The sequence below is a fragment of the Ctenopharyngodon idella genome, chromosome 22, assembly GCF_019924925.1.
Source record: "Ctenopharyngodon idella isolate HZGC_01 chromosome 22, HZGC01, whole genome shotgun sequence".
Lineage (NCBI taxonomy): Eukaryota > Metazoa > Chordata > Actinopteri > Cypriniformes > Xenocyprididae > Ctenopharyngodon > Ctenopharyngodon idella.
This window is the reverse complement of record NC_067241.1, coordinates 29,300,778-29,314,757: the sequence shown is the minus strand read 5'-3', so window position 1 is coordinate 29,314,757 and position 13,980 is coordinate 29,300,778. Positions and strand designations below refer to the sequence as shown.

Sequence of the window (13,980 nt, the reverse complement as noted above, 5' to 3'; positions counted from 1 at the left end):
ATTATTGAAATCAATTCATATTGCTAATTGGAGCATATTGCTTTTTTATTTGCAGTGCTAAATACACATTTAAAAAAGATTAAGATTTAATATTAAGGTTTATGCCAACTAAAGAAAGGCATTAATTTAGAGAGAGAAAACTTACTTCTGGTGCACATTAAGTTTCATCAATGTGTCATTGTTCCCCTTTCTAAAAGGATGCCTCAACCTCAAGTTTTGCATATCTTAAAAAAATGAGTGTATTTCCTACACACATTCTGAGTGTGCTCAGGGATGACATATCGAGTTCAACTCAACTCTTAAAGGGTAAGTTCACCCAAAAATGAAAATAATGTCATTTATTACTCACCCTCATGTCATTCTACACCCGTAAGACCTTCATTCATCTTCGGAACACAAATTAAGATATTTTTTATGAAATCCAATGGCTCAGTGAGGCCTCTATAGCCAGCAAGTTAATTTGCGAGTTGAACTTGTTGGTAATTTATGCTGGAAACTATTTCAGACATCGTTCTATTCTCAGTGCTTAACTTTATGAATGTTTTTATAAAGAGTACATTTTTATAGGCCCAGTTTCACAGACAGGGCTTAGCCTAAGCCACGATTAGGCCTTAGTTCAATTAGGGCATTTAAGTAGCTTTTATAAATGTTCACTAGAGAAAAACATTACTGGTGTGCATCTTGAGACAAAACAATGGCACTGACATATTTTAAGATCTGTCAGTACAAGTTGCTTTCAGTTAAAGCAGCTCAAACATGCATTTTAGTCTAGGACTAGCTTAAGCCTTGTCTGTGAAACTGGAGAATAATGTTTTTTATGAATGATTGTTTAAAATAAAGTGTTTGTTTAAAATGTTTTAATGTACTTCTTTTAAAACAATTGAATGAGCATACAATATTTAAAAAAAAACAATGTTAAATAAGAACACAGTGTGCTTCAGTGGTTTTGTGTGATTTAGTTAAAGCATACCAATGTAAAACTTTAATTAATCTTTTATATTGAAACTTTAAACAGATACTCAGTAACAAGTTGTTAGACACATGTGTGTGCTGTTTTTTTGGTAACACTTTAGTATAGGGAACATGTATTCACTATTAACTATGACTTTTCCCTCAATAAACTCCTAATTTACTGCTTATTAATAGTTAGTAAGTTAGTTGTTAAGTTTAGGTATTGGGTAGCATTAAGAATGTTGAATAAGATCATGTAGAATAAGGCATTAATATGTGCTTAATAAGTACTAATAAACAGCCAGTATTGTATTAATATGCATGCTAATAAGCAACTAGTTAAAAGACCCTAAAATAAAGTGTTACCGTTTTTTTTTTTTTTTTTTTACACATATTAAAGGGTCAGTTCACACAAAAATGAAAATAATGTAATTATTATACTCATATGTACTCACCCTCATATCGTTCTACACCCGTAAGACCTTCATTTTCGGAACACAAATTAAGATATTTTTGATGAAATACGATGGCTCAGTGAGGCCTCTATAGCCAGCAAGTTAATTTACACTTTCAGTGCCCAGAAAGATACTAAAAACATATTTAAAACAGTTCATGTGAGTTCAGTGGTTCTACCTTAATAATATAAAGCAACGAGAATACTTTTTGTGTGCCAAAAAACAAAACAACGACTTTTCAACAATATCTAGTGATGGCTGATTTCAAAACACTGCTTCGAATCTTTTGTTCAGAAATATACTTATACTAAACTTAAAAAATACACTATATTGCCAAAAGTTCCCTTTCAGTCGGTCACGTTCGACATACGTCAGAAGTGAACCGACAAATTGGGATACCGCTAGAGAGCCCTATCACCTTCGAGTGTAACTAAACAAACCAATGGAATTGGCGTGCGATATTTGCATAACGCGTAACATAATGCATAACATAACGTAACATTTGCATAACATAATTTCTCTGGCTCCGGCCAGGATCACGGTTAGGGCTTCCCGCTCCGCTCCACGGGCCCCTAATCCCTCTGCAACACTGCAGCCAGTGGTGTTGCCAGAGGATCGTGGTGGTCCCTCTGTTGAGCGACCAGCCATTTCTTTCGGTGCACATACGGACGAACAGATGTCGATTGCGGCATCGGAAGGTGAGCTGGAGTCCTCGGGAGATGAAGACTCGGCTGCGCTGCCTCCCTCCGGGACCGTAGCGTTGCCCGAGCCCGATCCTGAGTTGACGGCTATGCTTTCCCAGGCTCGTCTGGATGATTGATTTCTCGGGGCGGCCCGCGCTGGTCCTCAGCATCCTGCCCCAGTACCTTTTTTCCCGGAGGTGCATTAGGAGGTGACCAGGTCGTGGAGGATGCCGTATAGCATCCCGGGCCTGTAAGTTTTCCTCTGTTCTTACCGAGAAGGCTTACAGAGCCTGTGGACAGGCTGCCTCTGCCCTGCATGCCATGGCCCTGCTTCAGGTCTATCAGGCCAAGGTGCTCATGGACATTCCCCAGAGTGGTCTTGACCAACAGATGCTGGGGGAGCTGCACGCTGCCACTGACCTCGCCCTCCGGGTGACTAAGGTGACGGCGCGCTCCGTTGGTCAAGCGATGGCCACACTTGTGGTCCAGCAACGCCATTTATGGCTGACCTTGGCTGACATGAGGGAGACCGATAAGTATCGGTTCCTGGACTCCCCCGTGTCACAGGTCGGCCTATTCGGCGATGCGGTCGAGAGCTTCTCGGCCGCGCAGAAGCAAACTGAGGCCATCAAAAACATCCTGCCCCGGCGGTCTGCTGCTGCTGCCACCACCCCTGCCACCGGCTGCACCTCCTCAGTCTGCTCGTCGCCGAGGGCGCCCGCCTGCGTCGTCCTGTGCCCCTGCCAAGTCTACGAAGTAGCAGCCTTCACCCAGCAGACAGCAGGGAGCCAGTCGCAGCCCGCTCAGCCCCCAGCCAAGCCAGGTGGCAGCGGTACCCACTTCCTCACAGAAAGAGCTGTTTCCCAATCCTCCAGGTCCCAAGAGGGTGTGGTTGGCGGTGTGCGACGTTGTGCCTCGCCACCCTCAGCCCCATCTCACCTTGCCAGCAGGTGTCAGTGTGTATGTCGAGGCCGCCCCTCTTGCACCATCTCCCATACACACTGCCACATCATGGAGTCCGACCCCACTTTGGGCCACTATGCCGTCCGAGTCGGGTCCCAGCACTCTGCCTCTCTGCCCCACGCCGGGTACGTCTGTGGTGCCTTTGGTCCCGCTGGCTCGGAGTCTGGAGGCCTGGTTAGCGCTTTCCAGCCCGTCCCGCTGGCTCATTCGTACTATCAGACTCGGCTATGCGATTCAGTTCGCCCAGCGTCCCCCGGTGTTCATGAGTGTCCACTACACTCGCGTGTCTCTGGACAATGCACCTGTTCTCCGGGCAGAGATTGCGGTCCTCCTGGCGAAAGACACAATCGAGCCGGTCCCTCCAGCCTATACGAAGTCAGGGTTTTACAGCTCCTACTTCATTGTACCCAAGAAAGGCGGTGGGCTACGGCCAATCCTGGATCTGCGAGTCCTGAATTGGTCCCTTCACAGGCTGCCGTTCAAGATGCTTATGCATAAACACATTTTCGAATACATCCGTCCCCAGGATTGGTTTGCAGCGATCGACCTGAAGGACGCGTACTTTCATGTCTCGATTCTGCCTCGACACAGACCCTTCCTATGGTTTGTGTTCGAGGGTCGGGCATATCAGTACAAAGTCCTACCCTTCGGGCTGGCCCTGTCACCCCGCGTCTTTACCAAGGTTGCGGAGGCGGCCATTTTTCCCCTCAACTACCTCGACGACTGGCTTATTCTGGCCAGCTCGCAAGAGCAGTTGTGCGAACACAGAAACATGGTGTTAGCTCACCTCAGCCGGTTGGGTCTTCGGGTCAACTGGGACAAGAGCAAACTCGCCCCCGGGCAGAGGATCTTTTATCTCAGTATGGAACTGGACTCGGTCGCCCGGACAGCGAAGCCTGGACAGCGCCTCACAGAGGAGCGCGTCCATTCAGTGTTGAACTGCCTGAGTTCGCTCAAACGCAGGACAGTGGCCCCACTGAAACTATTTCAGAGGCTCCTGGGGCACATGGCATCCGCAGCCGCAGTCACGCCACTCGGATATGAGGCCGCTTCAGCACTAGCTTTATGGCCGAGTCCCGAGATGGGCGTGGCAATGCCGTACGTTCCGTGTTCCCATAACACCGAACTGCCATCGCACCCTCACTCAGTGGTCGGACCCTTCGTTCCTGGAGGTTGGAGTTCCCTGGAACAAGTGTCCAGGCATGCTGTGGTCTCCACAGATGCCTCCACCACAACGGGCATGCAGTTTCGGGTCTGTGGATGAGGCCTCAACTGCATTGGCATATCAATTGCCTCGAGTTGCTAGCAGTTCGTCTTGCACTGGGCCAAGGAGCTGCTGTCAGACAAGCACGTACAGGTCCGCTCGGACAGCACTGCGACCGTTGCGTACATCAACCACCAGGGTGGTCTACGCTCCTGTCGCATGTTGTAACCTGCCCGCCATCTCTTGCTATGGAGTCAGAAGCATCTGAGGTCGCTTCGTGCCATTCACGTACCAGGCATGCTCAACCGTGCAGCCGATGAGCTCTCACAGCAGCCTCCGCTTCCGGGCGAATGGAGACTCCATCCCTAGGAGGTGGTCCAGCTGATCTGGCAGCGTTTCAGAGCCGAACAGATAGATCTGTTTGCCTCTCCGGACAAAGCCCATTGCCAGTTGTTCTATTCCCTAACCAAGGGCACTCCTGGCACGGATGCGCTGGCACACAGCTGGCTCCAGGGCCTACACAAGTTTCCCCAGTGAGCCTACTTGCACAGCTGCTGTGCAAAGTCAGGGAGGACGAGGAGCAGGTCTTGCTAGTGGCTCCGTATTGGCCCACTCGGACCTGGTTTCCAGAACTGACGCTCCTTGCGACAGCACCTCCTTGGCCCATTCCTCTGAGGAAGGACCTTCTGACTCAGAGAGGGAGTACCCGCGTCTGGACCTTTGGAAACTTCATGTCGGGTCCCTGGATGGGACGCAGAGGTTCTAAGTGATCTACCCCAGTCGGATGTAGACACTTTCACTTCTGCTAGAGCTCCTTCTATGAGGAACCTCTATGCCCTGAAGTGGAACCTGTTCCTCGAATGGTGTTCCTCTCACCGAGAGGACCCCCGATCATGTTCGATCAGGTCTGTGCTTTCTTTCCTGCAAGAGGGCTTGGAGCGAAGGCTGTCTCCCTCCACCCTCAAGGTGTATGTTGCGGCTATTGCCGCACATCACAATGCAGTCGATGGTAAGTCTTTGGGGAAACATGACCTGATCGTCAGGTTCCTGAGGGGGGCGAGGAGACTGAATCCTGGTACTTATATCTCTCCGGGATCATCCCTTCGAGCCTTTGCAGTCAATTGAGTTAAAAGTACTCTCCCTTAAGGCCATCCTCCTGGTTGCATTGGCCTCGGTGAAGAGGGTAGGGGACCTGCATGCATTTTCGGTCGACGAATCGTGCCTGGAGTTCGGGCCCGGTGACTCTCACGTTATCCTGAGACCCCAGCCTGGATATGTGCCCAAGGTTCCTACCACCCCCTTCAGAGATCAGGTAGTGAACCTGCAAGTGCTGCCTTCGGAGGAGGCAGACCCAGCCCTGGCTTTGCTCTGTCCCGTCCACACTCTGCGCTTGTACGTGGATAGAACTTGAAGCTTTAGGACCTCAGATCAGCTCTTCGTCTGTTACGGAGGCCAGCAGAAGGGAAAGGCTGTCTCCAAGCAGAGGATGGCCCACTGGATAATGGATGCCATCGCCTTGGCTTATCAGTCCCAAGGTGTGCCTTGCCCGCTCGAGTTAAGAGCTCACTCCACTAGAGGAGTTGCTTCTTCCTGGGCGCTGGCACACAGCGCCTCGCTGACAGATATATGTAGAGCTGCGGGCTGGGCAACACCTAACACGTTCACTAGATTCTATAGCCTTCGCGTAGAACCGGTATTTTCCCGTGTACTCGCTTCCACTAGCCAGTAACGTGAAGGACCCGTTCTAGTGTTGGCTTGGGCCAGATACGCGCATCCATTGCTCCAGTGTGTACCCCGTCTGGCGAACCCTGTTGAGTTCCTCCGCCACCCCCTGCGGCTCGGACATTGCGGAGTGTCTGATGCTAGGCCAAATATCCGTCACTGATGTTGATGTTTGGCTGGGTGCCATATGTTGTGACCCCATCACGCAAGTGGTCCCATATGTGTATTTTCCATGGTTAACTCCCTATGGTGAGCCCGTGTCTTTCCCTCAGCAGAGCCCGCTCTGCCGTTCCTGTCAGATGTGTCTCCCCCTGTGCCAAGCTGGAGCCATCCCAAGAACTCCATATGCGCACTGCCCACGGCCAGTCCATATGTGTATTTCCACGTAATACCTCCCCCTCTGGGTAGGTTGTGGCTTCCGTAGCGTCCCCTTGGGTTTGCTTCCCCAGTGTTGTCTAAGTCTTACTGAACGGGTCTTGCGGAACAGCAGTAGACTGTCTCGGTGTAAGCTCGCCCCCTTCTCCGCCCCAAGGTGTGCTGGGTGGCTGGAGCTTACGCTGGGTGCTGGAAGGGGTCAGTAATTGTGGCGTTTTATTTGGGATCCCAATTCGTTGGTTCACTTCTGACGTACGTCGAACGTGACCGACTGAAAGGGAACGTCTCGGTGATGTATGTAACCCTCGTTCCCTGAAGGAGGGAACGGAGACGTACGTCCCGTCACAATTGGTTCCTGTGCCTTCGCTGTAGTGCGCATCCTCAAACTGTTCCCACAAAGTTGGGAGCATGAAATTGTCCAAAATGTCTTGGTATGCTGAAGCATTAAGAGTTCCTTTCACTGGAACTAAGGGGCCAAGCCCAACCCCTGAAAAACAACTCCACATCATAAACCCCCCTCCACCAAACTTTACACTTGGCACCATGCAGTCAGGCAAGTACCATTTTCCTGGCAACCGCCAAACCCAGACTCATCCATCAGATTGCCAGACAGAGAAGCATGATTCGTCACTCCAGAGAACATGTCTCTACTGCTCTAGAGTCCAGTGGCGGCGTGCTTTAAACCACTGCATCTGACACTTTGCATTGCACTTGATGATGTAAGGCTTGGATGCAGCTGCTCAGCAATGGAAACCCATTCCATGAAGCTCTCTACGCACTGTTCTTGAGCTACACAAAGTTTGGAGGTCTGTAGCAATTGACTCTGCAGAAAGTTGGCGATTGATACCACAAACAGTTGACCATGGAATATTTAGTAGTGAGGAAATTTCACGAATGGACTTATTGCACAGGTGGCAACCTATCATGGTACCATGCTTGAATTCACTGAGCTCCTGAGAGCGACACATTCTTTCACAAATGTTTGTAGAAGCAGTCTGCATGCCTATGTGCTTGATTTTATACACAAAAAACGTAATGCAGTAATGTTTTTGGAATAACAATGCAGTAAGCACACCCCTGAACTAGTTGAAGCACACTTTGGTTTTATTACAGCACTCAGTCTGTTTAGATAGGAGTCTTTTAGCTTGGAACATCTTGACTTATTTTTCCTACTTTTGTTTGCAAAAATGTTCCAGATCTGTTAAATTGTGAGGGCATCTCCTGCAAACTGCCTTCAGGTCCCCTCAGAGTTTTTCTATAGGATTCAAGTCTGGGCTCTGGCTGGGCCATTCCAAAACACTGATTTTTCTTTGCTGAAGCCATTTTTTTTTTTTTTTTTTTTTTTTTTTTTTTGATTTACATGAGTGTTTTAGGTCATTGTCATGCTGAAAAGTTTCTCTTCATTTACAGCTTTTTAGCAGATGCCTGAAGATTCTGTTCCAAAATTGACTGGTACTTTAAGCTGTTCATGATTCCCTCCACCTTCACTAAAGCATCAGTTCCAGCTGAAGAAAAGCAGACTCAAAGCATGATGCTGCACCACCATGCTTCACCATGGGTATGGTGTTCTTTTGCTGATGTGCTGTTTCCGTGTCAAATATAACTATTACAATCTTGGTCTCATCAGGCCATAACACATTTTTCCACATGGTTTTGGGAGACTGGATACATGTTTTCGCAAAGTTTTACAGGGCTTGGATGTCTTTTAGTCAGAAAAGGGATGCGTCTTGCCACTCTGCCCCATAGCCCCGACAGATGGAGAATATGGGTGATAGTTGTCACATGTATGGAGCAACCAGCACTTGCCAGAAAGAGCTGCAACTCTTTTAATGTTTGCTGTAGGCCTCTTTACAGCCTCCCTGAACAGTTTTCTCTTTGTCTTATCAATTTTGGAGGGATGCCCTGTTCTTGATGTTACTGTTGTGCATACTTTCCTCACGTGTTGATGACTGTCTTTACTGTGTTCCATCGTCTATCCAATGCCTTGGACATTTGTTGTAGCCTTCACCCGAATTATACCATTCAGTAATGAGATCCTGTTGATGCTTCATAAGCTCTTTGTGGCCCATGGCTCTTGTAGTAGCATACAATGTAGCAAGATATTTAAGAATTAGATTCCTATCAGGATAAAGAAATGTAAAATGTGTGTAGCGATCTATTTTCAGTTGTTTAAAGGGTCTCTATTAAGCCAACTTACAGGTTCATCATTTTGTTTATGAGGTCTACTAGAAGACGTTTATGTCACGGAAATAAAAACGGGATCCACAAGCAAATGCAATGAATGAGTTTATTAAAAGTAGAAAATATTACTTGGGTAATATGTCATCAAATAATGTTTAAGAATTAGATTCCTATCAAGATAAAGATCTTTAAAATGTGTGTAGCGATCTATTTTCAGTTGTTTAAAGGGCCCCTATTACACCAACTTAAGCCTGAGATACACTGCACGATTTTTTGCTGTCCCAAACGAAAGATTGCCAGCGTTAACCAATCGTGGCGATTTCTGTGATCAACGCGACATGGTGCTAAAATTTAAAACTGCTTACCTCAAGCTCTTTTCCCTTCTTCTTTCACCGTTTCGTTTTTTTTCAGCACACATAAAAACTACAACTGCCAGAGTGTGATTCAACATGTTCTTTTTGTTTACCACTAGCGCATGCTGATGACGTTTTATTCTTCTATAGAAACTTGCATCTTAGCCTACAAGTCAATAGGTGTCATCATCGTACAGTCTACAAGCATGTCGTACCCAAGTTTAATAGATCCATGTCGCACAGTGTGATTTGTGCAGTGGGCTTTACAGGTTCATTATTTTGTTTATGGGGTCTACTAGAAGATGTTTATGTCACGGAAATAAAAATGGGATTCACAAGCAAATTCAATCAATGAGTTTATTAATAATAGAAAATATGAACACAGTAGAGAGATGGTCAGATGTTGCAGATTGCAAGTGGGAGCTGAGGCTTTGGCAGCAAGGAACATACTGCAGTGGGCTGGATATCAAACGGTAAATCCAGAGAGAATCCAAGAGCTGCAGGTAATCCAACATGCACAAGAGGCTAAACAAAACTAGAGCAGGAACTAGACAGGACAGCAACAGAAATGGCAGACATGAACCAAACAATGATCTGACAAAGACCGACTGCAACACAAGTGATTGTAGCTGTCACAGGTAAAGGTGTATTTTCTTTCTAAATATTTAAGTTATTTACTTTGTGAAAGGGTATTTTGTGTATTACAAATGTTTTGTAATGTATTATGAATGTTCATTCGGAAATTGTATTTTGAGTATTGCAATATTTTGGAAATAGCGACACCTACAGGTGAACACTGAGTAGCGTTATAACCTGTCATGTGATCTAGCTAGCTGGGTGAATGTCAGAACCAGGAGATGTACACAAACTAAGAGGTGTCTGATCGAGAAGAATTTGTTCGAAAAAAAAAAAAGTCTCCACATGTCTCTTAATGTCACCTGGATTTCTGATTAGAAGGCGCACACGGTATGTTTCTTTATTTTTTGGATATTTTTGGATTTGGATTTTGGATTATTTTTTGGATAAAGAAAAATAAAGTTATCTCTGCCAACATTTTGTTTCTGTGTGACCAGAGAAAGATTTACCTGCCAAAGCCATTTACCTCAAAAGCTGAAGCTGAAGAAAATGGCTGACTTCAGTCATTTTATAGGTGTCTCCATATCCCCTCCCTGATTACTGTACTTTCGCCTGGCTCTATGGAATCCCAAACCTGCCAATATTAAAAATAAATAAATACATAAATAAATATACAAAGAAATGTAAAAAAAAGCACATTTATTTATGTATTTATTTATTTTTAATATTGGCAGGTTTGGGATTCCATACGGACGAGGCGTTCTCGCCGTTGTATTACTCTTTGAAATGACAGAGGGCGACTTGGAGTAATTGTTCTCTAAAACATCAGGTATGGAAGCAGCGGTGAGAAGAACTAAGGTAGCCTACACACGTAACATTTACAAGATTCACGGAATAAGGAGGGAAAAAAATGTCTTCTTGTCCCTTTGGATGTAAGAATTGCATGCAAAAAATATGGTCTTAATTTTTACAGAATACCGTCATCAAAAAAGCTCTTTGAAGCTAAACGCAGAGATTTATGGTTACAAGCCATTAAACAGACAGACTGGATTGATGAAACCTGTGATGATTACACTATTAAAGCATGAATTTGATGCAAACAACAGATCTACATAATATTCACATACGCAGTTCACAGGGTGCATAACGTATTAGCCCTGTAGTTACAGCATTAAATAAAGTTTAAACCTATAACTATTTACATAGATAACATTTAAACCTATAACATTTTTATCTCACAATTCAGACTTTATAACTCGCAACTTCGAGTTTATATCACAATTTTGAGAAAAAAAGTCAGAATTGCAGGATATAAACTAGTTTTGAAAAAAAAAAAAAAGAATCGCAGGATATAATCAAATTTTTCTTTAAAGAGTTGTGAGATATTAATTCGAAAGTGTGAGAAAAAAGTTTTTAAAATAAGATGTGTGAGTGTATTTCTCTGCTGTCAACTATAAAACTTGCATATGCACTTAATATCAAACAATTTTACTGTTAGACTTTTATTGTTCTGATGAACTTGCTCTGATGTTTCTGACATTTGGACATTATCTCCAAAATAAATTATTTTGCTTTCATAAATTTGACTGGATACATTTAATTCTTTAATATGTCCTGACTCTATTGAAGGGCATGTCGTCATGTCAGAATGAGCTCTGCTAAGATGTTTTAAAAATGAATTGAAACTGGGCAAGTTTAATGTTAGGTTTTGACTATCAGAGAGTGCATGTAGTTATACTTCCAATAATGCCGAATCAGCTTTCTTGTTTGACTGAAATATTTTGAAAACACTTTGGACAGGTATACACTGCCGTTCAAAAGTTTGGGATTTATAAGATTTTTTTAATGTTTTTGAATGTTTTTAGTATCTCTTCTGCTCACTAAGACTGCATTTATTTAATCAAAAAATACAGTAAAATATTGTGAATTATTACAATGTAAAATAATTGTTTTCTGTTTGAATATATTTTAAAATGTAATTTATTTCTGTGTTGGCAAAGCTGAATTTTCAGCATCATTACTCCAGTCTTCAGTGTCATGTGATCCTTCAGAAATCATTCTAATATGCTGACTTGATGGTAGACACATTTATGATTATTATCAATGTTGAAACCAAATGTGTACAAATTCTTTTTCAGGATTCTTTGATGAATAGAAAGATCAAAAGAACAGCATTATTCTGAAAAAAAAAAAAAAAAAAAAACTTTTGTAATATTATAAATGTCTTTACTGTCACTTTTGATCAATATAATGCATCCTTGCTGAATAAAAGTATTAAAAAAATAATAATAAAATAGTAATAGTAATAGTAATAAAAAAATTTAAAAAATCTTACTGACCCCAAACTTTTGAACAGTAGTGTATAATGTTAAAAAGCTTTGTATTTCACATCACTGCTGTTCTTTTGAACTTTCTATTCATCAAAGAATCCTGAAAGAAATGTACACAACTGTTTTTTGTATTTTGTATAATAATCATAAATGTTTCTTGAGCATCAAATCAGCATATTAGAATGATTTCTGAAGGATCATGTGACACCAAAGACTGGAGTAATGATGCTGAAAATTCAGCTTTGCCAACACAGAAATAATTTACATTTTAAAATATATTAGAACAGAAAACAACTATTTTAAATTGTAATAATAGTTCACAATGTTACTATTTTTATTGTATTTTTGATTAAATAAATGCAGCCTGGGTCATAAGAGAGTTCTTTCAAAAACATTACAAAATCTTACCAATCCCAAACTTTTGAAAGGCAGTGTGCTTGTTTTAACTTGGCAGCGACTGCAATTTTGCAATCAATTCCAAAACCAGTGTTGGGGGTAACGCATTACCAGTAACTTGAGTTACGTAATCAGATTGCTTTTTCAAGTAAATAGTAAAGTAACACATTACTTTTTCAATTTACAACAAAGTATCTAAGTTACTTTTTCAAATAAGTAACTCAAGTTACTTTTTCACATTTATTGACTGACAGCTCTCCTGTCCCTATGTAAAGAAATAAAGTGCAGAGGTGTTGTGTGGGCTGTGTAAACATGATGCTAATTGTAGTTCTTGCCTAAATGTGAACATGCATTTACTCATCTCACTTGCACGAAAACATTCAGTATTCCTCAAAATGAATAAAAACAGTGAAATGCAATCTCAGAATTTTACGCAAAACTGTAATAATAAACTATATTAAATTACACAAATATAATTTATGTATTTAATCTCACTTTATTAATCAATGTCTTTGCTGCTGACCTTCAATGATCTAATTCAACCATACTAATAAGCAAAAATTACTTTAAATAAGATTTAGAAATAAGAGTGTTGAACTTCCTTTTCCTGTATCCTATTCTTCTTTAATCCAGAATGGCAGCACAGCTGAAAGGTTTGTTTGAGCTGCGCCCTCTACTGTACAGGCGTAAATATGCATTTCCTTCAGCCTGAGGCTTATTCATTTCACTTTTATTTTATTTTTTTTTTTGTTATTAAAAAACCTTACTTTATATAAAAAGTAACTAACGCAATTAGTTAATTTTTTAGGGAGTAACGCAATATTGTAATGCATTACTTTTAAAAGTAACTTTCCCCAACACTGTCCATAACCTTTGCAAGAGGACTAGGACAAAGGTAGGTCATACTCGAAAAAATTAGAAAATAGACTGCACAGCCAGTAGAATTTGATTAGTGACATGACGTTCTTTTTGTCCTCTGCATTTAACTCATCCAAATTAGTGCACACACATTAGTAGTAGTGAACACACACACACACACACACACACTGCAAACCTTGCTCAAGGGAACCTCAGTCATTTCCTGCTGTTATTGAGAATCAAACCCACAACCTTCGGGTTACCAGTCTGACTCTCTAACCATTATGCCACGACTGTCCAAGTTAGGCTTTCAACATTGAGTGGAAGGGCAAAAGAATTATTCTTTGCCACAATCATTTACTGGCCTCCGTGCCTCCACCCTTTCATGGATTAACTGAGCAAGGAGGTCCTACTGGTACCAGATTACTAGCACATACATTCAGCAACACTTCTCCCAGATGCCGTAGATGGAAAAAGATGAATGAGGATCTTCAACAAAATGTAGCAGCTCATCTTGATGAAATAAAGAAGCAAGATACATGCAAATGATGAATTTAAAACACAATTCTACTTGAAATTAGTACTTACATTTCTGACAAAATAGGAAGGGATATGCCTCATGATTTTTTTTTTTTCAGCTTTGTCATGGTTTTTTTCACCAGGGGCTGGATCAGATCAGTGGAAATCAGACCTCTTTGTGTGGGTTATGCCTTCTTTTGTAGGGCTCTATACTCATACAGAAATCTCACTGCATTATTATAGTATTTGCAAAAGTTTGGAAATCTAAAATTGGAGTCTTGACTAATGAGCTGATGAATTGAAAGCAGAGAGGATGAACAGCTGCTGCATCCGGATGGACACTACATCTACCTGGACTTCAATGTTCAAAGATGGACCTCAAAAACATTTACTGTACACCCTAATCTTACAGTT

At 42.7% G+C, this 13,980-nt stretch overlaps 1 long non-coding RNA gene across 1 annotated transcript; it reads left to right on the top strand.

Moving 5' to 3' along the window:
• The first annotated feature begins 241 nt into the window (after positions 1–241).
• Positions 242–7,799, top strand: LOC127505204 (uncharacterized). The gene is made up of 2 exons (XR_007927641.1): positions 242–306; positions 7,764–7,799. It is a non-coding gene; the product is annotated as an uncharacterized LOC127505204 (long non-coding RNA).
• Positions 7,800–13,980: the final 6,181 nt, after the last annotated feature.